Genomic DNA, 23,760 nt, shown 5'->3' with positions numbered 1-23,760 from the left:
CATGCTTTCTACACCTTATACTGAGCTCAGAAATGGACCAAGCGGACATCTCACGAGCAGATTCCTCCGCGTATAAGAAAGGCAACTTGTCTCAGCAAAAATACCACGGATTCACATCCAAAATATGATAAAAAGGCAAAAACCCCACCCCCGTATATATGCACAATATGAAACGTATATACACTAAATCTCACGTGTGAGTCACATAATATACATTTCTTTACGAAAATTAGGAACACTTACTACAATTATCAACCCCCCATGACGAGGCAATATTTCATACCTTTGTTTCTTTGTGGGTTCAAAGTTCTGTCCTGTCGTTTCACACGTAATGTTTTGGTAGTTATCTCAATTTTCCTTTGCAATTATCTCCAAGATCATCATCAACTTTTTGTAAAACGCTATGCACAACTGATATTTAAAGAAAGTCCTGTACCAAAACGTCTTCGTAGGGAAAGACAACTTTTTTTTCCTTACGTTAGTCGCTACACGGTTACTCAAAAAATCCATTCACCGCCTTTAAAAAAAAAGTTTCGTTTTTTATTGTGGTTCACTGACATTTCTGTCACAATTCTGAGGGACCCCAAATAAAATTCACTTGCCGGTATAAAGACGCCGGCGAGGATAAGACAGGTATCGAGCCACCTGCGTATCTAGCGGACGTTTAAAATAAAAAAATGGCGTGTAATGTTGCGAAGGGCTACTGTTTTTTTTATAGTTTGTCGATTGTAAGGGACGTGGGCCGCGACAGAAATACTGGACGGGGTGGGAAAAGCTTGATTGATGGTTTGTTGTACCGCAACGGTCACAATTGACTCACCAGCAAAGATGGCGCCGAGGCCACATCGACTCCCTCCCGCCCTGCCTCGCACCGAAGCTCGAGCTGCGGAGCGCGACGCCAAACCGCCGGTCCACGGGCGCGGGCGCCGGACATAGACGTCATAAACCCTTCCGAGGCGCAGGAATTATAGATCACGGTAGTTTCTTCTGGACCCGGGTTAGGGACAGTGTGCCCTCCGTGAGAGTCTTCTGAGGAAGCCAGTGTCTCATGGGTGTCCAGGCTTGGTACCATCTGTCCATCACAGGACACACAGACACACACACTCACTCACACACCCTGGACAGGACACCAGTCCATCACAGGACATACACACACCGTAGATAGGACACCAGTCCATCACAGGACACACACACACTCACACACCCTGGACAGGACACCAGTCCCTCACAGGACACACACACACAACCTGGATAGGACACCAGTCCCTCACAGGACACTCAGACACACACACTCACACAACCTGGACAGGAACCAGTCCATCACATGACAAACACACACTCACTCACACACCCTGGACAGGACAGCACTCCATCACAGAACACACACACACCAGGGCCAGTTTTCCCAGAAGCCAATTAGCCCAAAAGCCTGTCTTTGGACCCGAAGAACACAGGGAGAACATGCAGACTCCACACAGACAGTCCCCCCGGGTCCAGACCCGAGCCCGGAGCCCCCCCGCGCTGAACCCCTCCGTACAGACGTCCGCACACAGCTCCGTTGTTCCCGATTCCCGAGGTGATCTGTTAAAAGAAGCCGGTGTGTTGCCTCCAGGTGACATTTCCTACTGGAGTCAGGACAGGAGGCTCTTCTGTACACAGAGGGTGGCGGGGGTGTGGAACAACTCCTTTGTTCGGGGCCTTGGGGCATTCTTGTTGTAAAGGCGCTATATAAAAAAACTGAATTGAAATTGAATCTTACAGGTTTGGGTTTTTCGGAGATCTTGTCAGAGATCTTGTCTGACATGCCATTTCAAAAACATAACGACACTCCTCACGTCCGAGCGCCGCCTGTCTGTGACGTAACGTATGCTTACACAACCATGACGGTTTCATCATGGACAGCACGAAAGCCCGAAAAATGGTTGACGTTTTAATTTGGCAACGCCACGATGGATCCCAGTTTTTTTTTTATTTTGGGGGCCAAAGAGGACAAAAAAGGAAACGTCTGGAGGTGGATCGATGGTCATCTCTGCGGTTGTTCTGATGTTCTGGAAAAAACAAAACAAAAAAAAAAAACGGCTCGCTTGCCCGGTCGTGTAGTGTTTCCACACCCCACGCAAATCAACTTCTCTTCGCCCCCTGGGGCTCGTCGCCCGCCGCACCCCTCTCACGTGATAGGGGCTTCCCCCGGCTGTGACGTACTTACCCCACCCCCTTCGGCCAACGTCATACCGAAGGTCGCGCTTCGGGCCGCGGCGATGTTGACGGACTGTCTTGTAGCGTGAGAAGGGTTTAAATTTCAACTTAAGGAGTTGGCCATCGTTATATTTCGCGAGGTATCATACGGGGGGAAAAAGAACATTTATATTTATCAACCTACTAGTAATACTGGGTGGATGTCACGTTCCCCAAAGTTCAGTGCCTCTCTCTAATAAAGTAGAAACGCGACATTAAAAAAAAGAACTCCTATTCCCATTTGTAATGACCCCATCGTGTTTTTCCCGGTGTGCGCTTATCTTTCGGAGACCGTTTCTCTCTGGTGTTGTTTTGCTGTTGGAATAAATGCCGAGGTGACCCTTCTGTGTGGAGTCTGCGTGTTCTCTCCAGCGGGTCGTTTCCTCCACCGCAGGGGCTGGTCGAACCGGGGTCTCCCAATCGTCACAGAAGTGTGTGTCGTTTTGGGTGGTGGTGGGGGGGTGCATCGGGGATACTGCGCCCCGAGGGGGTGACCTCTCACCTTACTCCGGACAAAGGGAGAAGACCTGTACCTTCACGAGTCCGGGTTGTGAAAACTTCTTCTGGCAGTTCAAAACGTTTCGAAGGGACTACAGCGCTACCCTGCTTTCCATTTGTATCGTGTATTATTAGACAGTCATAAGTATGAGTATGAGTATGAGTCCCCCTCTCACTGCCAGGACTGAAGACCAGTGCAGCACGAATAATAATAATAATTAATAAGTCTGGACTCTCCACTCAGAGCTCCTCCCAGGTCAGGGGGATCCCCTCCAGCCCCCCCAGTGTGCAGCCCCTACCTGGATGATGCTCCAGTCCGCTCAGCACACAGCAGCTCTCAGTGGGGAGGAGAGCAGAGGGATGGAGCCAGTTCAGAGAGGGGGGTGATAAGGAGGCCATGATGGGTCAAGACCAGGGGGGGAATCAGGCCAGGACACTGGGGTAACACCCCTACTCTTCTCCAGAAACACCCCGGGATTGTTAACGAGCACAGAGAGTCAGGACCTCGGTTTTACGTCTCATCCGAAGGACGGCGCCTGTTTACAGTCCAGTGTCCCCCGTCACTATACTGGGGAATCAGGACCCACACAGACTGCAGGGTGAGAGCGCCCCCTGCTGGCCCCACTCACACCTCTCCCAGCAGCAACCTTGGGGGGGGGGGAGGGAAAAAACCAAAAGCTAAACAGATTTTTTTTAAAAAAAATTTATTGATGCTTAACAAAAGGTCATCAGTCCAGTCTGGGGCCCCTCAGCTTCAGTTCAGACCAGTCTGGGGCCCCTCAGCTTCAGTCCAGTGCAGTCTGGGGTCCCTCAGCTTCAGTCCAGACTGGGGTCCTTCAGCATCGGTCCAGCACAGTCTGGGGTCCCTCAGCTTCGGTCCAGCACAGACTGGGGTCCCTCAGCTTCGGTCCAGTCTGAGGTCCCTCAGCTTCGGTCCAGCACAGACTGGGGTCCCTCAGCTTCGGTCCAGACTGGGGTCCCTAAGCTTCGGTCCGGCACAGTCTGGTGTCCCTCAGCTTCGGTACAGCACAGCCTGAGGTCCCTCAGCTTTGGTCCAGTCCAGTCTGGGGCCTCTCAGCTCCAGTCTAGTCCAGTCTGGGGCCCCTCAGCTCCAGTCCAGTCCAGTCTGGTGTCCCTCAGCTCCAGTGCTGTCCAGTCTGGGGTCCCTCAGCTTCAGACCAGCACAGTCTTGGGTCCCTCAGCTTCGGCCCAGCACAGACTGGGGTCCCTCAGCTTCGGTCCAGCATAGACTGGGGTCCCTCAGCTTCGGTCCAGCACAGTCTGGGGTCCCTCAGCTTCGGTCCAGTCTGGTGTCTCTCAGCTCCGGTCCAGTCCAATTCAGTCCAGTCCAGTCCAGTCCAGATCTTAGCAGGCACAGAACCAGGAAAGGAACCTGGAAAGATATTGTTATTGCAGGTGTGAGGGACACAGACACAGACGTCACCATGACATCAAACAGCAAGAGGAGACTCCTCCTTGAATCACAGACACGACCGGGCGGCGCCCCCCTGTCTGCTCACCTGCACCTCCTCTTCCTCTTCTTGTCCTTCCCGGCAGCCTGCTCCTCCTCTCCCTCGCTCTTCCTCTCCTGAGCTACGGTCTCCGCCGCCTCCATCGGCTCGTCCTGATCTTCTGTCTCCACTGACACGCAGCTCAGGGACTTTAAAAAGACGCATCGGCGCTTCTGAAGCAGAGACAGGAGAGTCACGTTAAGAGTCGGACTGGACACTCCAGTACATGAACACTGCACTGAGAGAGAGAGGGGTTGATACAGACACACTGACTAGACACTCCAGGACATGAACACTGCACTGAGAGAGAGAGGGGTTCATACAGACACACTGACTGGACACTCCAGTACATGAACACTGCACTGAGAGAGAGAGGGGTTGATACAGACACACTGACTAGACACTCCAGGACATGAACACTGCACTGAGAGAGAGAGGGGTTCATACAGACACACTGACTGGACACTCCAGGACATGAACACTGCACTGAGAGAGAGAGGGGTTCATACAGACACACTGACTGGACACTCCAGGACATGAACACTGCACTGAGAGAGAGAGAGGGGTTCATACAGACACATGACTGGACACTCCAGGACATGAACACTGCACTGAGAGAGAGAGAGGGGTTCATACAGACACATGACTGGACACTCCAGGACATGAACACTGCACTGAGAGAGAGAGGGGTTCATACAGACACACTGACTGGACACTCCAGTACATGAACACTGCACTGAGAGAGAGAGGGGTTCATACAGACACACTGACTGGACACTGACTTGACACTGGACAGGAGTAAAGAGAGGATCAGAGCATTACCCACCTTCTTTTTCTTCTGTCTCACAGGAGGTGGTGATTGGACCTCCTCCAGCTGGAGTCCGTGGAGGGAGAGAGGGGGCAGGAGAGGGACAGCACAGGGAGAGAAAGAGAGAGACAGGTGAGTCAAGTGTCCCAAGAGCACAGAGACTCTGCTGAGATCACACTCGCAGTGAGTGAGCCTGGGTGTAGCCCACTAATACTGACCCACTGGACACCACATGACAGACAGGAGGAGGAGGAGAAAGACACACCACCTGGACACCACAGGACAGAGAGGAGGAGAGAGACACACTGAGGACAGAGAGGAGGAGGAGAGAGACACTGACAGACAGGGCTGAAAGAGAGAGAGACAGAGAGGCAGGGACAGGCAGACAGCAGGCCGAGAGAGACACTGACAGACAGGGCTGAAAGAGAGAGAGACACTGAGACCCAGGGACAGACAAGACGGCAAAACTCCACCACAGACAGGACAGGGGGCAGGGTGGGACCAGCACTGACCTCCTTACTCTCTCCTGCCGGAAGAGCTGTCTATACCTCCTCTTCCTCCTGCAAGTCAAGAGACAGGCTGAGAGAGTGACGGGCTGGCGGGACATCGGCGAACAGAGCTGAAGGCAAAGAGCAGAGGAGACAGGCCCAGCTGGGACAACGCAGGACAGACAGAGAGACAGACAGGGAGACACACGGAGAGACACAGGGAGAGAGACCCAGCTGGGACAACGCAGGACAGACAGAGAGCAGGGAGACACACGGAGAGACACAGGGAGACAGGCCCAGCTGGGACAACGCAGGACAGACAGAGAGACAGGCAGGGAGACACACGGAGAGACACAGGGAGAGAGACCCAGCTGGGACAACGCAGGACAGACAGAGAGCAGGGAGACACACGGAGAGACACAGGGAGACAGGCCCAGCTGGGACAACGCAGGACAGACAGAGAGCAGGGAGACACACGGAGAGACACAGGGAGACAGGCCCAGCTGGGACAACGCAGGACAGACAGAGAGCAGGGAGACACACGGAGAGACACAGGGAGACAGGCCCAGCTGGGACAACGCAGGACAGACAGAGAGCAGGGAGACATGGAGAGACTCAGACAGAAGGACAGAAAGACAGAAAGAGAGAAGTACAGACGGACAAAAAGACAGAGAAAAGGACAGATGGACTGATGGACAGAAAGGCAGAGAAAAGGACAGAAAGACAGATGGACAGAGAAAAGAACAGAAGGACAGAGGGACAGATGGACAGAGGGACAGATGGACTGAAGGATAGACGGACAGAAGGACAGATGGACAGACAGACGGACAGACTCTGCCCCACTTGCCTCGTCAGACATCTCAGCCTCTCTCCTTGCCCTCCGCACTGGACAGGTGAGTGTGTACAGTGTGTCCAGTAAGAGTCTGGACAGGTGAGTGTGTACAGTGTGTCCAGTAAGAGTCTGGACAGGTGAGTGTGTCCAGTGTGTCCAGTGAGAGTGTGGACAGGTGAGTGTGTACAGTGTGTCCAGTGAGAGTCTGGACAGGTGAGTGTGGACAGTGTGTCCAATAAGAGCCCAGACAGGTGAGTGTGGACAGTGTGTCCAGTGAGAGTCTGGACAGGTGGGTGTGTACAGTGTGTCCAATAAGAGCCCAGACAGGTGAGTGTGGACAGTGTGTCCAGTGAGAGTCTGGACAGGTGGTTGTGTACAGTGTGTCCAGTAAGAGTCTGGACAGGTGGGTGTGTACAGTGTGTCCAGTAAGAGTCCGGACAGGCGAGTGTGTCCAGTGTGTCCAGAAAGAGTGTGGACAGGTGTGTCCAACAGTAAGAAGCTGTCTTACCCTGTAACCTAGCTCAGGGGTGTTAGGGGGTGCTCTGTCTCCTCCCCAGATCTCACCTTCAGCTCTGGTGAAATGACGGACCACTAGGAGATGCTGGAAACGAGGACACAAGACAGAGGTTAGGTCCACAGAGCTCACTCAATCACTACAGCAAGCAGAGACCTCTCGGCCATCAGGACTGTGGGGGTCAGAGTGGGGAGCTGTAGGGTATCGGGAGTTTAGGGGTCAGAGTGTGGAGCTGTAGGGTATCGGGAGTTTAGGGGTCAGTGTGGGGAGCTGTAGGGTATCGGGAGTTTAGGGGTCAGTGGGGGGAGCTGTAGGGTATCGGGAGTTTAGGGGTCAGTGTGGGGAGCTGTAGGGTATCGGGAGTTTAGGGGTCAGAGTGGGGAGCTGTAGGGTATCGGGAGTTTAGGGGTCAGTGGGGGGAGCTGTAGGGTATCGGGAGTTTAGGGGTCAGTGGGGGAGCTGTAGGGTATCAGGAGTTTAGGGGTCAGTGGGGGGAGCTGTAGGGTATCGGGAGTTTAGGGGTCAGAGTGTGGAGCTGTAGGGTATCGGGAGTTTAGGGGTCAGTGTGGGGAGCTGTAGGGTATCGGGAGTTTAGGGGTCAGTGAGGGGAGCTGTAGGGTATCGGGAGTTTAGGGGTCAGAGTGTGGAGCTGTAGGGTATCGGGAGTTTAGGGGTCAGTGGGGGGAGCTGTAGGGTATCGGGAGTTTAGGGGTCAGTGGGGGGAGCTGTAGGGTATTGGGAGTTTAGGGGTCAGTGGGGGAGCTGTAGGGTATCGGGAGTTTAGGGGTCAGTGAGGGGAGCTGTAGGGTATCGGGAGTTTAGGGGTCAGTGGGGGGAGCTGTAGGGTAGATGTGGGGCACCGGGCCCACCACAGGGCGGCCGGTCCAGTCTCGCGGAAGGCGACCGGGTCAGACTTACGGAAAAGCACCGGGACTTGGGCCGGGACCTCTCCCGCTGCCAGTCCGGGTTCGGCCTGACCGGTGTGACCTGTGAAGACACCAAACAGCCCATCTCCGAGACAGCTCTGACCAAATAGCCCAGCCCAGTCGTGTCGAGACTAGGGGCCTTGGGCAGTCTCTACAGTGTGCCCAGTGAGAGTGTGGACAGGTGAGTGTGTACAGTGTGTCCAGTGAGAGTCTGGACAGGTGAGTCTGACCAGTGTGTCCAGTAAGAGTCTGGACAGGTGAGTCTCTACAATGTGTCCAGTGAGAGTCTGGACAGGTGAGTCTGACCAGTGTGTCCAGTAAGAGTCTGGACAGGTGAGTGTGTACAGTGTGTCCAGTAAGAGTCTGGACAGGTGAGTCTCTACAGTGTGTCTAGTGAGAGTCTGGACAGGTGAGTGTGTACAGTGTGTCCAGGAAGAGTCTGGGTCATCCAGAGGCAATCTGTGCTCTCAGAAGGCCATACTGGACACGTGACCCTGTCTCTTGAGCCGAGGGCGTGTCCTCAGTCAAGATCACCACTGGAAGTGTCTCTCCTCGTCTGGAGGTGTTACCGTGAGACCTGGTCTGTCAAGCGCTTTGCGCTGCTATGTGTGTGAAAGGTGCCCTATCAGTGAAGTTTATTATTATTATTGTTATTATAATACAGCGAGCGCTACTGGGGGCGGAGAGGTCAGTTGGAGGAGGGCTGGATGCTGGACGCTGGACGGCGGGCGGGAGGGGTGGACTTACGACGCCTCGCCAGGCCCTCGTCCTGCTGCGACCGCGCACGGCCATGCGGCATCTCTGTCGGTGCATCGTCCTGCCGAGACAAGCAGAGTCACAGTGGGGAGGGGAGGGGGCGGAGCCACACAGCTGGGCGGCTTGTTCCCCACCCCCGCCCCCCTCTGTGTACAGAAGAGCCTCCTGTCCTGACTGGAGGAGCTCACCCAGCTGTGTCTGGAGAGAAGCCAGGGTATCGGCTTCAACCACAGGGCTGGGCAGCTTGTTCCACACCCCCGCCACTCTCTATGTAGAGGTGCACCTCCTCTCAATATCTTTTTACAGCACGATCACACCCATAAGAGTGGAGTAACGGTAAAAAAACAATTTATTTCTCCACTTATTTTGTTATTTCTCGCCAGCGGCACTTTTGACTGACTTACCGATTTCACGGGGATACTGAAGAGCGATTCTGAAGCTGAAACTAATGATTGAAGTCGAAGTAACTTTATTGGAAGAAACACGTGTTTAGAAAGGACTATATAGCGCTTTCCTCCTCTTCTCTCTTCACTCCTCTGAGCTCATGGGGCTCCGGCGCCGCCCCCCGCTAGAATCCGCCGCTCTGTGACGTCAGGCGGCTCATTGTGACGCCTCCGTGACGTCGCCCCCGACGCGCTCACGGCTCGGCCGCGAAACAAAAATGGCCGACATTTTTCACGGTTGTTGTTTTTTTTTTGGGTGGACATTTTATTTTTCCAACTCTCAGCGGCCAGCCGGGTGTCCCTGTACGACCCCGGTATTCGCCACCTCGGACAGGCAGGGGAAACGGGTCCAGCTGTTTCCGGCCCAAAGGTTACAAAAGCTGCACTTGAATTTAAAGACAAAATCACGTCGAGGGCGCATTCAGCACCCCCACGTCCAACACGGGTTTCCGTGGGGTGGGGTTCAGTGAAATTAGTACCCCCCCTACCCCCAAGTCAAAGAAAGACCAACCTCCACACCCCTCTAGCGGCCAAGGGCGGAAATTTCGGGCCACGCCACGTCCAAAAAACACGGGTTCCCCCCCGTCCTGCGGGGAAAAGAGACGGCATTTTCTTTTCCGAGCGCTGCGTGGGACCTCACGACCCCCCCCCAAAAAAACGGGCTTCGGAGACGAGGAAAACCAGGCACGTCGACCTCTCTACAACACCACCCGGCCGTTTCTGTTTCAGACCGTGGGAAAAAAATAAATACAATTTCGCCCCTCACCGACTGCCGTGCAAAAAAACACAACTTCACGCTACAGAAACGGCCTGTGTGAGGGGGGGCACGGGAAAAAAATAAAACCTGCGTGTTTTCGGCAGAGTAAGCTCAGCGGGAAAACTCCCTGAATCTCGGGGTTGCTTCTTGAACCCCGAAAACGACCTTTTTTCTCTCTCTCGTTTTCTTGGTGTCTGGGACGTTCACGAACTCCGCCGCGTCGGTGCGATTCCCAGCGGGACTTGAACATAACCCCCCCGTGGAGCCACAGCGCCCCCGTGTGGCCGAGAGGACCACCACCCGCAGGGCTGAGCTTTTACTGCCGTGTCCCGCTTTCACTCTGGCGATGAAGGAGGGAATCAAGGAGGAGAATTAATATTGTGATCCACCAGTCCATCACAGGACACACACACACTCACACCTCCTGGACAGGACAGCAGTCCATCACAGGACACACACACACTCACACACCCCGGACAGGACACCAGTCCATCACAGGATGTTCAGTGCCTCTCTCTAATAAATTACAAACTTAACATTAAACTCCGTTCAAAACGGGAGAAATCACCAGGACACCATACACCTTGCTCCGGACGATGGGAGAAGACCTGTACCTTCACGAGTCCGGGTTGTGAAAACTTCTTCTGGCAGTTCAAAACGTTTCGAAGAGACTACAGCGCTACCCTGTTTTCCATTTCTATCGTGTATTATTATACAGTCATATGTATCTGTACTGATCACAGAGTCCCCCTCTCACTGCCAGGACTGAAGCCCAGTGCAGCACGGATAATAATAATAATTAATAAGTCTGGACTCTCCACTCAGAGCTCTTCCCAGGTCAGGGGGATCCAGTGGGGAGGAGAGCAGAGGGATGGAGCCAGTTCAGAGAGGGGGGTGATTAGGAGGCCATGATGGGTCAAGACCAGGGGGGGAATCAGGCCAGGATACTGGGGTAACACCCCTACTCTTCTCCAGAAACACCCCGGGATTGTTAATGAGCACAGAGAGTCAGGACCTTGGTTTGACGTCTCATCCGAAGGATGGCGGCTGTTTACAGTCCAGTGTCCCCTGTCACTACACTGGGGCATCAGGACCCACACAGACCGCAGGTTGAGAGCGCCCCCTGCTGGCCCCACTCACACCTCTCTCAGCAGCAACTTATAATAATAATGTATTATATTAATAATAATAAACTTCACTGATAGAGCACCTTTCACACACATAGCAGCGCAAAGCGCTTGACAGACCAGGTCTCAAGGTAACACCTCCAGACGAGGAGAGACACTTCCAGTGGTGATCTTGACTGAGGACACGCCTCGGCTCAAGAGACAGGGTTGCGGGTCCGAGGAAAACCAAGCTGCAGGTCCATTATGGCCTTCTGAGAGCACAGATTGCCTCTGGAAGTCCTACACTCTTCCTGGACACACTGTAGAGACTCACCTGTCCGGACTCTCACTGGACACACTGTAGAGACTCACCTGTCCAGACTCTTACTGGACACACTGTACACACCCACCTGTCCAGACTCTCACTGGACACACTGTAGAGACTCACCTGTCCAGACTCTTACTGGACACACTGTACACACTCACCTGTCCAGACTCTTACTGGACACACTGTAGAGACTCACCTGTCCAGACTCTTACTGGACACACTGGTCAGACTCACCTGTCCAGACTCTCACTGGACACACTGTACACACTCACCTGTCCACACTCTCACTGGACACACTGTAGAGACTCACCTGTCCAAACTCTCACTGGACACACTGTAGAGACTGCCCAAGGCCCCTAGTCTCGACACGACTGGGCTGGGCTATTTGGTCAGAGCTGTCTCGGAGATGGGCTGTTTGGCGTCTTCACAGGTCACACCGGTCAGGCCGAACCCGGACTGGCAGCGGGAGAGGTCCTGGCCCAAGTCCCGGTGCTTTTCCGTAAGTCTGACCCGGTCGCCTTCCGCGAGACTGGACCGGCCGCCCTGTGGTGGGCCCGGTGCACCACATCTACCCTACAGCTCCCCCACTGACCCCTAAACTCCCGATACCCTACAGCTCCCCCCACTGACCCCTAAACTCCCGATACCCTACAGCTCCCCACTCTGGCCCCTAAACTCCCAATACCCTACAGCTCCCCACACTGACCCCTAAACTCCCGATACCCTACGGCTCCACACTCTGACCCCTAAACTCCCGATACCCTACAGCTCCCCACACTGACCCCTAAACTCCCGATACCCTACAGCTCCCCCACTGACCCCTAAACTCCCGATACCCTACAGCTCCCCACACTGACCCCTAAACTCCCGATACCCTACAGCTCCCCACACTGACCCCTAAACTCCCAATACCCTACAGCTCCCCACACTGACCCCTAAACTCCCGATACCCTACAGCTCCCAAATCTGACCCCCACAGTCCTGATGGCCGAGAGGTCTCTGCTTGCTGTAGTGATTGAGTGAGCTCTGTGGACCTAACCTCTGTCTTGTGTCCTCGTTTCCAGCGTCTCCTAGTGGTCCGTCATTTCACCAGAGCTGAAGGTGAGATCTGGGGAGGAGACAGAGCACCCCCTAACACCCCTGAGCTAGGTTACAGGGTAAGACAGCTTCTTACTGTTGGACACACCTGTCCACACTCTTTCTGGACACACTGGACACACTCGCCTGTCCGGACTCTTACTGGACACACTGGACACACTCGCCTGTCCGGACTCTTACTGGACACACTGTACACATCCACCTGTCCAGACTCTTACTGGACACACTGTACACAACCACCTGTCCAGACTCTCACTGGACACACTGTCCACACTCACCTGTCTGGGCTCTTATTGGACACACTGTACACACCCACCTGTCCAGACTCTCACTGGACACACTGTCCACACTCACCTGTCTGGGCTCTTATTGGACACACTGTCCACACTCACCTGTCCAGACTCTTACTGGACACACTGTACACACTCACCTGTCCACACTCTCACTGGACACACTGGACACACTCACCTGTCCAGACTCTTACTGGACACACTGTACACACTCACCTGTCCAGACTCTTACTGGACACACTGTACACACTCACCTGTCCAGGCGTAGTCTCTGCTCCTCATCCCCCCTGCGTTGTGTCTCCCCCTCTCCATGCTGGACAGAATCCCGTGGTGTCTTCGTGTTTCCCCGAGCTCGTCTAGAAGCTTGAGAGGGCGGCCGAGCTGCAGCTGGAGCTCCCGGGGTCGCCCGGCTCGTCCCGCTCGGGCTCGCCCAGCTCGTTCGGCTCGGTGTCCCCCCCCTCCTTGCCCGAGAGCCCCCTCCGCTCCCCGGCCCCGGCCCCCCCCTCCGGCCCCCTCAGGCCCCTGACCGCCCCGCCCCGCCGCCCCGCCGCCCCCCCTTCCTCCCCGCCATGCCCCTCGAGCCCCCCCTGCTGCCCGGGGCGGTGCCCCTGCCCCTGCCCCCGCCCGTCCTGCCCCCCATTGCTCGCCCGGCCCCGCCAGGCCCCGCCTGGGGCTCCCCAGTGCGGAGGGCAAGGAGAGAGGCTGAGATGTCTGACGAGGCAAGTGGGGCAGAGTCTGTCCGTCTGTCCGTCTGTCTGTCCATCTGTCCTTCTGTCCATCTATCCTTCAGTCCATCTGTCCCTCTGTCCATCTGTCCCTCTGTCATTCTGTTCTTTTCTCTGTCCATCTGTCCATCTGTCTTTCTGTCCTTTTCTCTGCCTTTCTGTCCATCAGTCCATCTGTCCTTTTCTCTGTCTTTTTGTCCGTCTGTACTTCTCTCTTTCTGTCTTTCTGTCCTTCTGTCTGAGTCTCTCCATGTCTCCCTGCTCTCTGTCTGTCCTGCGTTGTCCCAGCTGGGTCTCTCTCCCTGTGTCTCTCCGTGTGTCTCCCTGCTCTCTGTCTGTCCTGCGTTGTCCCAGCTGGGCCTGTCTCCCTGTGTCTCTCCGTGTGTCTCCCTGCTCTCTGTCTGTCCTGCGTTGTCCCAGCTGGGTCTCTCTCCCTGTGTCTCTCCGTGTGTCTCCCTGCCTGTCTCTCTGTCTGTCCTGCGTTGTCCCAGCTGTGTCTCCCTCCCTCCTCTCTCTCTCCATGTGTCTCCCTGCTCTCTGTCTGTCCTGCGTTATCCCAAATGGGTCTCTCTCCCTGTGTCTCTCCTTGTGTCTCCCTGCTCTCTGTCTGTCCTGCGTTGTCCCAGCTGGGCCTGTCTCCCTGTGTCTCTCCGTGTGTCTCCCTGTCTGTCTCTCTGTCTGTCCTGCGTTGTCCCAGCTGGGCCTGTCTCCTCTGCTCTCTGCCTTCTCTGTTCGCCGATGTCCCGCCAGCCCGTCACTCTCTCAGCCTGTCTCTTGACTTGCAGGAGGAAGAGGAGGTGGAGACAGCTCTACCGGCAGGAGAGAGGAAGGAGGTCAGTGCTGGTCCCACCCTGCCCCCTGTCCTGTCTGTGGTGGCGTTTTGCCGTCTTGTCTGTCCCTGGGTCTAATTGTCTCTCTCTCTTTCAGCCCTGTCTGTCAGTGTCTCTCTCGGCCTGCTGTCTGCCTGTCCCTGCCTCTCTGTCTCTCTCTCTTTCAGCACTGTCTGTCAGTGTCTCTCTCCTCCTCCTCTCTGTCCTCAGTGTGTCTCTCTCCTCCTCTCTGTCCTGTGGTGTCCAGGCAGTGTGTCTCTCTCCTCCTCCTCCTCTCTGTCCTGTGGTGTCCAGTGGGTCAGTATTAGTGGGCTACACCCAGGCTCACTCACTGCGAGTGTGATCTCAGCAGAGTCTCTGTGCTCTTGGGACACTTGACTCACCTGTCTCTCTCTTTCTCTCCCTGTGCTGTCCCTCTCCTGCCCCCTCTCTCCCTCCACGGACTCCAGCTGGAGGAGGTCCAATCACCACCTCCTGTGAGACAGAAGAAAAAGAAGGTGGGTAATGCTCTGATCCTCTCTTTACTCCTGTCCAGTGTCCAGTCAGTGTGTCTGTATGAACCCCTCTCTCTCTCAGTGCAGTGTTCATGTACTGGAGTGTCCAGTCAGTGTGTCTGTATGAACCCCTCTCTCTCTCAGTGCAGTGTTCATGTCCTGGAGTGTCCAGTCAGTGTGTCTGTATGAACCCCTCTCTCTCTCAGTGCAGTGTTCATGTCCTGGAGTGTCCAGTCAGTGTGTCTGTATCAACCCCTCTCTCTCTCAGTGCAGTGTTCATGTACTGGAGTGTCCAGTCCGACTCTTAACGTGACTCTCCTGTCTCTGCTTCAGAAGCGCCGATGCGTCTTTTTGAAGTCCCTGAGCTGCGTGTCAGTGGAGACAGAAGATCAGGACGAGCCGATGGAGGCGGCGGAGACCGTAGCTCAGGAGAGGAAGAGCGAGGGAGAGGAGGAGCAGGCTGCCGGGAAGGACAAGAAGAGGAAGAGGAGGTGCAGGTGAGCAGACAGGGGGGCGCCGCCCGGTCGTGTCTGTGATTCAAGGAGGAGTCTCCTCTTGCTGTTTGATGTCATGGTGACGTCTGTGTCTGTGTCCCTCACACCTGCAATAACAATATTCTTTCCAGGTTCCTTTCCTGGTTCTATGCCTGCTAAGATCTGGACTGGACTGGACTGGACTGAATTGGACTGGACCGGAGCTGAGGGACACCAGACGACTGGACTGCAGCCTAGGGACACCAGACTGGACTGGACCGGAGCTGAGAGACACCAGACTGGACCGAAGCTGAGGGACCCCAGACTGTGCTGGACCGAAGCTGAGGGACCCCAGACTGGACTGGACAGGAGCTGAGGGACACCAGACTGTGCTGGACCGAAGCTGAGGGACCCCAGTCTGGACTGAAGCTGAGGGACATCAGACTGTGCTGGACCGAAGCTGAGGGACCCCAGTCTATGCTGGACCGAAGCTGAGGGACCCCAGTCTGTGCTGGGCCGAAGCTGAGGGACACCAGACTGTGCTGGACCGAAGTTGAGGGACCCCAGACTGTGCTGGTCTGAAGCTGAGGGACACCAGACTGGACTGGACTGGAGCTGAGGGGCCCCAGACTGGACTAGACTGGAGCTGAGAGGCCCCAGACTGGACTGGACCAAAGCTGAGGGACCTCAGGCTGTGCTATACCGAAGCTGAGGGACCCCAGACTGTGCTGGACCGAAGCTTAGGGACCCCAGTCTGGACCGAAGCTGAGGGACCCCAGTCTGTGCTGGACCGAAGCTGAGGGACCCCAAACTGTGCTGGACCGATGCTGAGGGACCCCAGTCTGGACTGAAGCTGAGGGACCCCAGACTGCACTGGACTGAAGCTGAGGGGCCCCAGACTGGACTGAAGCTGAGGGGCCCCAGACTGGACTGATGACCTTTTGTTAAGCATCAATAAATTTTTTTTAAAAAAAATCTGTTTAGCTTTTGTTTTTTTCCCTCCCCCCCCCCCTAAGGTTGCTGCTGGGAGAGGTGTGAGTGGGGCCAGCAGGGGGCGCTCTCACCCTGCAGTCTGTGTGGGTCCTGATGCCCCAGTATAATGACGGGGGACACTGGACTGTAAACAGGCGCCGTCCTTCGGATGAGACGTAAAACCGAGGTCCTGACTCTCTGTGCTCGTTAACAATCCCGGGGTGTTTCTGGAGAAGAGTAGGGGTGTTACCCCAGTGTCCTGGCCTGATTCCCCCCCTGGTCTTGACCCATCATGGCCTCCTTATCACCCCCCTCTCTGAACTGGCTCCATCCCTCTGCTCTCCTCCCCACTGAGAGCTGCTGTGTGCTGAGCGGACTGTAGCATCATCCAGGTAGGGGCTGCATACTGGGGGGGCTGGAGGGGATCCCCCTGACCTGGGAGGAGCTCTGAGTGGAGAGTCCAGACTTATTAATTATTATTATTATTCGTGCTGCACTGGGCTTCAGTCCTGGCAGTGAGAGGGGGACTCTGTGATCAGTACAGATACTTATGACTGTCTAATAATACACGATACAAATGGAAAACAGGGTAGCGCTGTAGTCCCTTCGAAACGTTTTGAACTGCCAGAAGAAGTTTTCACAACCCGGACTCGTGAAGGTACAGGTCTTCTCCCTTCGTCCGGAGTAAGGTGAGAGGTCACCCCCTCGGGGTGCAGTATCCCCGATGCACCCCCCCACCACCACCCAAAACGACACACACTTCTGTGACGATTGGGAGACCCCGGTTCGACCAGCCCCTGCAGTGGAGGAAACGACCCGCTGGAGAGAACACGCAGACTCCACACAGAAGGGTCACCTCGGCAACAGCAAAACAACACCAGAGAGAAACGGTCTCCGAAAGATAAGCGCACACCGGGAAAAACACGACAGGGTCATTACAAATGGGAATAGGAGTTCTTTTTTTCTTTTCCGGACGTCAGTTGTATCGTGTCCTAGTGATTTCTCCCGTTTCGAACTCAGTTTAATGTCGCGTTTCTACTTTATTAGAGAGAGGCACTGAACTTTGGGGAACGTGACATCCACCCAGTATTACTAGTAGGTTGATAAATATAAATGTTCTTTTTCCCCCCGTATGATACCTCGCGAAATATAACGATGGCCAACTCCTTAAGTCGAAATTTAAACCCTTCTCACGCTACAAGACAGTCCGTCAACATCGCCGCGGCCCGAAGCGCGACCTTCGGTATGACGTTGGCGGAAAAGGGGGTGGGGTAAGTACGTCACAGCCGGGGGAAGCCCCTATCACGTGAGAGGGGTGCGGCGGGCGACGAGCCCCCGGGGGCGAAGAGAAGTTGATTTGCGTGGGGTGTGGAAACACTACACGACCGGGCAAGCGAGCCGTTTTTTTTTTTGTTTTGTTTTTTCAGAACATCAGAACAACCGCAGAGATGACCATCGATCCACCTCCAGACGTTTCCTTTTTTGTCCTCTTTGGCCCCCAAAATAAAAAAAAAAACTGGGATCCATCGTGGCGTTGCCAAATTAAAACGTCAACCACTTTTCGGGCTTTCGTGCTGTCCATGATGAAACCGTCATGGTTGTGTAAGCATATGTTACGTCACAGACCGGCGGCGCTCGGACGTGAGGAGTGTCGTTATGTTTTTGAAATGGCACGTCAGACAAGATCTCTGACAAGATCTCCGAAAAACCCAAACCTGTAAGATTCAATTTCAATTCAGTTTTTTATATAGCGCCTTTCACAACAAGAATGCCCCAAGGCCCCGATCAAAGGAGTTGTTCCACACCCCCGCCACCCTCTGTGTACAGTAGAGCCCCCTGTACTGACTGGAGGAGCTCACCCAGCTGTGTCTGGAGAGAAGCCGGGGTATCGGCTTCAACCACAGGGCTGGGCGGCTTGTTCCCCACCCCCACCCCCTTCTGTGTACAGAAGAGCCTCCTGTCCTGACTCCAGTAGGAAATGTCACCTGGAGGCAACACACCGGCTTCTTTTAACAGATCACCTCGGGAATCGGGAACAACGGAGCTGTGTGCGGCCGTCTGTATGGAGGGGTTCAGCGCGGGGGGGCTCCGGGCTCGGGTCTGGACCCGGGGGGGGGGGGGGGACTGTCTGTGTGGAGTCTGCATGTTCTCCCTGTGTTCTTCGGGTCCAAAGACAGGCTTTTGGGCTAATTGGCTTCTGCGAAAACTGGCCCTGGTGTGTGTGTGTCCTATGATGGAGTGCTGTCCTGTCCAGGGTATGTGAGTGAGTGTGTGTTTGTCATGTGATGGACTGGTTCCTGTCCAGGGTGTGTGAGTGTGTGTGTCTGAGTGTCCTGTGAGGGACTGGTGTCCTATCCAGGTTGTGTGTGTGTGTCCTGTGAGGGACTGGTGTCCTGTTCAGGGTGTGTGAGTGTGTGTGTCTCCTGTGAGTGACTGGTGTCCTGTCCAGGGTGTGTGAGTATGTGTGTGTCCTGTGATGGACTGGTGTCCTATCTAGGGTGTGTGTATGTCCTGTGATGGACTGGTGTCCTGTCCAGGGTGTGTGAGTGAGTGTGTGTGTGTCCTGTGATGGACTGGTGTCCTGTCCAGGGTGTGTGAGTGTGTGTGTCTGTGTCCTGTGATGGACAGATGGTACCAAGCCTGGACACCCATGAGACACTGGCTTCCTCAGAAGACTCTCATGGAGGGCACACTGTCCCTAACCCGGGTCCAGAAGAAACTACAGTGATCTATAATTCCTGCGCCTCGGAAGGGTTTATGACGTCTATGTCCGGCGCCCGCGCCCGTGGACCGGCGGTTTGGCGTCGCGCTCCGCAGCTCGAGCGTCGGTGCGAGGCAGGGCGGGAGGGAGTCGATGTGGCCTCGGCGCCATCTTTGCTGGTGAGTCAATTGTGACCGTTGCGGTACAATAAACCATCAATAAACCTTTTCCCACCCCGTCCAGTATTTCTGTCGCGGCCCACGTCCCTTACAATCGACAAACTATAAAAAAAACAGTAGCCCTTCGCAACATTACACGCCATTTTTTTTTATTTTAAACGTCCGCTAGATACGCAGGTGGCTCGATACCCGTCTTATCCTCGCCGGCGTCTTTATACCGGCAAGTGAATTTTATTTGGGGTCCCTCAGAATTGTGACAGAAATGTCAGTGAACCACAATCAAAAACGAAACTTTTTTTTTAAAGGCGGTGAATGGATTTTCTGAGTAACCGTGTAGCGACTAACGTAAGGAAAAAAAAGTTGTCTTTCCCTACGAAGACGTTTTGGTACAGGACTTTCTTTAAATATCAGTTGTGCATAGCGTTTTACAAAAAGTTGATGATGATCTTGGAGATAATTGCAAAGGAAAATTGAGATAACTACCAAAACATTACGTGTGAAACGACAGGACAGAACTTTGAACCCACAAAGAAACAAAGGTATGAAATATTGCCTCGTCATGGGGGGTTGATAATTGTAGTAAGTGTTCCTAATTTTCGTAAAGAAATGTATATTATGGGAGTCACACGTGAGATTTAGTGTATATACGTTTCATATTGTGCATATATACGGGGTTAAAAAGTGGAATGAGTGTGATTATACACTCGTGTGTCCTATAATCAGATAATTTTTGAACAAGCTTTGATTAGACAGGTGAAAAACAACATCAGATCCTTTTTTTTAATATATTCTCACGTCTGAATATCAGCTTCTCCCCTCTGGCCAACATTTCAGGGCTCCCAGGTGTAGATCCCAAATTGAAACAAATATTAATTTGTTACCCAGTTAAACAGTTAATAGAAGTGAGTGACCAGGGTAAATAAAGGTGGGTCAGTGTAAACTGTTTATTCTGGACCAGACTTCGTCGTGTGTGATATGTCATGACTTCTTATATTAAGTTTTATCTTTATATTTAGTTCTACATGTGTAATAGATGCGATGTGTGTCCATAAAAAGGTTTCTCCAGGGGAAAATCAAGTTCGTTTTAAAACCGTGTTTCCTTTTTAGGGTACGTTTGCATTCCAAGTGTGGGGTTTTTGCCTTTTTATCATATTTTGGATGTGAATCCGTGGTATTTTTGCTGAGACAAGTTGCCTTTCTTATACGCGGAGGGATCTACTCGTGAGATGTCCGCTTGGTCCATTTCTGAGCTCAGTATAAGGTGTAGAAAGCATGACTGTCATCATAACCCGCATCTCACCCAGGTGTGGAATAATGTTGTGACTATTGCTTCAGCAATAACATGCTGATTGCATGTTTCTAGATGGGTATAACAGAGATCTCAACTACTGAGGGGCCTTATTAATAAAGTCTCCACAGCCGAAGCGCTGTGTCTCTTTTCAGCTGGCGATAAACCTTTCCTCGATCCTTTGCGGACTTGTTAAACTGTTCATGATCAGAATAAAAAACGCTCACGCTAATACACAAGCACCCGTGTCTCGCCAAAGCTGACAAATAAACAGACGGACAAGCCGCACTGCACGTGTGAACAGGGGAATGAGCGAGCGAGCGGGGATAGGGCGCCTCCTGCGCTTAAAAGCTTACAGCACCTCGTATTCCCAGGCGGTCTCCCATCCAAGTACTAACCAGGCCCATCGCTGTTTAGCTTCCGAGATCAGACGAGATCAGGCGTGCTCAAGGGGATGTGGCCGTAAGCGAGAGCAAGGCTCACTGGCACCCTTCTTATTGAGAGGACAGCTCCGTCACCTCTTTTACGACGCTGCTTTTTTTCCCTTGCGTTTTTCTCTTCTTCCCACGTTCTCTCTCTTCACTGCCTTCGTCCCCACTCTATTTCACTTCAGCCTTTCACTCTTGCTTTTTTCCAATGAGGACGGAGCTGCGGGAGAAAGGGCGCTATAGAGGATCGCTGTGGAGAGCTGCTGCTGTGCTTTGACATCTGAGCTCTGTGGAAAACGATCTCAATACAATTCTGAAAAACGCGACTCTCCGAACGCCAGCCGAACAAGTCTCCACAGCCGAAGCGCTGTGTCTCTTTTCAGCTGGCGATAAACCTTTCCTCGATCCTTTGCGGACTTGTAAAACTGTTCCTGATCAGAATAAAAAACGCTCACGCTAATACACAAGCACCCGTGTCTCGCCAAAGCTGTCAAATAAACAGACGGACAAGCCGCACTGCACGTGTGAACAGGGGAATGAGCGAGCGAGCGGGGATAGGGCGCCTCCTGCGCTTAAAATCTTACAGCACCTGGTATTCCCAGGCGGTCTCCCATCCAAGTACTAACCAGGCCCATCCCTGTTTAGCTTCCAAGATCAGGCGTGCTCAAGGGGGTGTGGCCGTAAGCAAGAGCAAGGCTCACTGGCACCCTTCTTATTGAGAGGACAGCTCCGTCACCTCTTTTACGACGCTGCTTTTTTTCCCTTGCGTTTTTCTCTTCTTCCCACATTCTCTCTCTTCACTGCCTTCGTCCCCGCTCTATTTCACTTCAGCCTTTCACTCTTGCTTCCTTCCAATGAGGACGGAGCTGCGGGAGAAAGGGCGCTATAGAGGATCGCTGTGGAGAGCTGCTGCTGTGCTTTGACATCTGAGCTCTGTGGAAAACGATCTCAATACAATTCTGAAAAACGTGACTCTCCGAACGCCAGCCGAACAAGTCTTGTAGTGGAAATCTAATGAGTTAATTGATTCTTAAAAATGTAGAGAGCTTTGCAAAAAAAATATATTGGTGCTTTTAGATAATATTTCAAGGATATAACTGCTATGCTACAGTACGTGCAGAATTTTAGAAAACAGTTCGTCAACAAAGTACACTGTTTAGGTTAGTTTAGAAGACAATGTACCAAAACAATATATGCTGTCTGGGTCATTAGAATTAGCTGAAAGTAACTGATAAGCTTTGAATAACAAATCTAGTTTTTCTTCTCTCGCTCTATGATGTAATCTGTTTTCTCTTAGAGAAAGGGGAAGTTTTAGAAGGGACCAAGTGCTGAACTTTTTTACAGCGCAACGTCTTATAAAAACCCTGTACTGCTTGTAACAAATTGAGTCTCTGGTTGCACTTTGCGAAGTGCCAGCAGGGCTCCCAATATTGCAATATTGAAATAAAGACCTTACTCAGGTGAGAACTCTCTCTTGTGGCTTCCTTGATAGTTAAATTTCCACGACAGTCTCCACAGCCGAAGCGCTGTGTCTCTTTTCAGCTGGCGATAAACCTTTCCTCGATCCTTTGCGGACTTGTTAAACTGTTCCTGATCAGAATAAAAAACGCTCACGCTAATACACAAGCACCCGTGTCTCGCCAAAGCTGACAAATAAACAGACGGACAAGCCGCACTGCACGTGTGAACAGGGGAATGAGCGAGCGAGCGGGGATAGGGCGCCTCCTGCGCTTAAAAGCTTACAGCACCTCGTATTCCCAGGCGGTCTCCCATCCAAGTACTAACCAGGCCCATCGCTGTTTAGCTTCCGAGATCAGACGAGATCAGGCGTGCTCAAGAGGATGTGGCCGTAAGCGAGAGCAAGGCTCACTGGCACCCTTCTTATTGAGAGGACAGCTCCGTCACCTCTTTTACGACGCTGCTTTTTTTCCCTTGCGTTTTTCTCTTCTTCCCACGTTCTCTCTCTTCACTGCCTTCGTCCCCACTCTATTTCACTTCAGCCTTTCACTCTTGCTTTTTAACAATGAGGACGGAGCTGCGGGAGAAAGGGCGCTATAGAGGATCGCTGTGGAGAGCTGCTGCTGTGCTTTGACATCTGAGCTCTGTGGAAAACGATCTCAATACAATTCTGAAAAACGCGACTCTCCGAACGCCAGCCGAACAAGTCTCCACAGCCGAAGCGCTGTGTCTCTTTTCAGCTGGCGATAAACCTTTCCTCGATCCTTTGCGGACTTGTAAAACTGTTCCTGAGCAGAATAAAAAACGCTCACGCTAATACACAAGCACCCGTGTCACGCCAAAGCTGACAAATAAACAGACGGACAAGCCGCACTGCACGTGTGAACAGGGGAATGAGCGAGCGAGCGGGGATAGGGCGCCTCCTGCGCTTAAAAGCTTACAGCACCTGGTATTCCCAGGCGGTCTCCCATCCAAGTACTAACCAGGCCCATCCCTGTTTAGCTTCCGAGATCAGACGAGATCAGGCGTGCTCAAGGGGGTGTGGCCGTAAGCGAGAGCAAGGCTCGCTGGCACCCTTCTTATTGAGAGGACAGCTCCGTCACCTCTTTAACGACGCTGCTTTTTTTCCCTTGCATTTTTCTCTTCTTCCCACGTTCTCTCTCTTCACTGCCTTCGTCCCCGCTCTATTTCACTTCAGCCTTTCACTCTTGCTTCCTTCCAATGAGGACGGAGCTGCGGGAGAAAGGGCGCTATAGAGGATCGCTGTGGAGAGCTGCTGCTGTGCTTTGACATCTGAGCTCTGTGGAAAACGATCTCAATACAATTCTGAAAAACGCGACTCTCCGAACGCCAGCCGAACAAGTCTCCACAGCCGAAGCGCTGTGTCTCTTTTCAGCTGGCGATAAACCTTTCCTCGATCCTTTGCGGACTTGTAAAACTGTTCCTGATCAGAATAAAAAACGCTCACGCTAATACACAAGCACCCGTGTCTCGCCAAAGCTGACAAATAAACAGACGGACAAGCCGCACTGCACGTGTGAACAGGGGAATGAGCGAGCGAGCGGGGATAGGGCGCCAGTAGTATAAAGCGACACCTTTCGTCAAACTTTTGACAGGTACCA

At 53.3% G+C, this 23,760-nt stretch overlaps 1 non-coding gene and 3 pseudogenes across 1 annotated transcript; all 4 read right to left on the bottom strand.

Moving 5' to 3' along the window:
- Positions 1-20,601: 20,601 nt before the first annotated feature.
- LOC148667524 (5S ribosomal RNA) lies at positions 20,602-20,720 on the bottom strand (annotated as a pseudogene).
- A 537-nt stretch (positions 20,721-21,257) lies between these two features.
- LOC148667523 (5S ribosomal RNA) lies at positions 21,258-21,366 on the bottom strand (annotated as a pseudogene).
- A 1,050-nt stretch (positions 21,367-22,416) lies between these two features.
- On the bottom strand, positions 22,417-22,535 carry LOC148667522 (5S ribosomal RNA; annotated as a pseudogene).
- A 537-nt stretch (positions 22,536-23,072) lies between these two features.
- LOC148667521 (5S ribosomal RNA) lies at positions 23,073-23,191 on the bottom strand. The gene has a single exon (XR_015937410.1). It is a non-coding gene; the product is annotated as a 5S ribosomal RNA (ribosomal RNA).
- Positions 23,192-23,760: the final 569 nt, after the last annotated feature.

This window comes from Lepisosteus platostomus, chromosome 5 (genome assembly GCF_059453375.1).
Source record: "Lepisosteus platostomus isolate fLepPlt1 chromosome 5, fLepPlt1.hap1, whole genome shotgun sequence".
NCBI lineage: Eukaryota > Metazoa > Chordata > Actinopteri > Semionotiformes > Lepisosteidae > Lepisosteus > Lepisosteus platostomus.
This window is presented reverse-complemented; position numbering and strand designations above follow the sequence as displayed.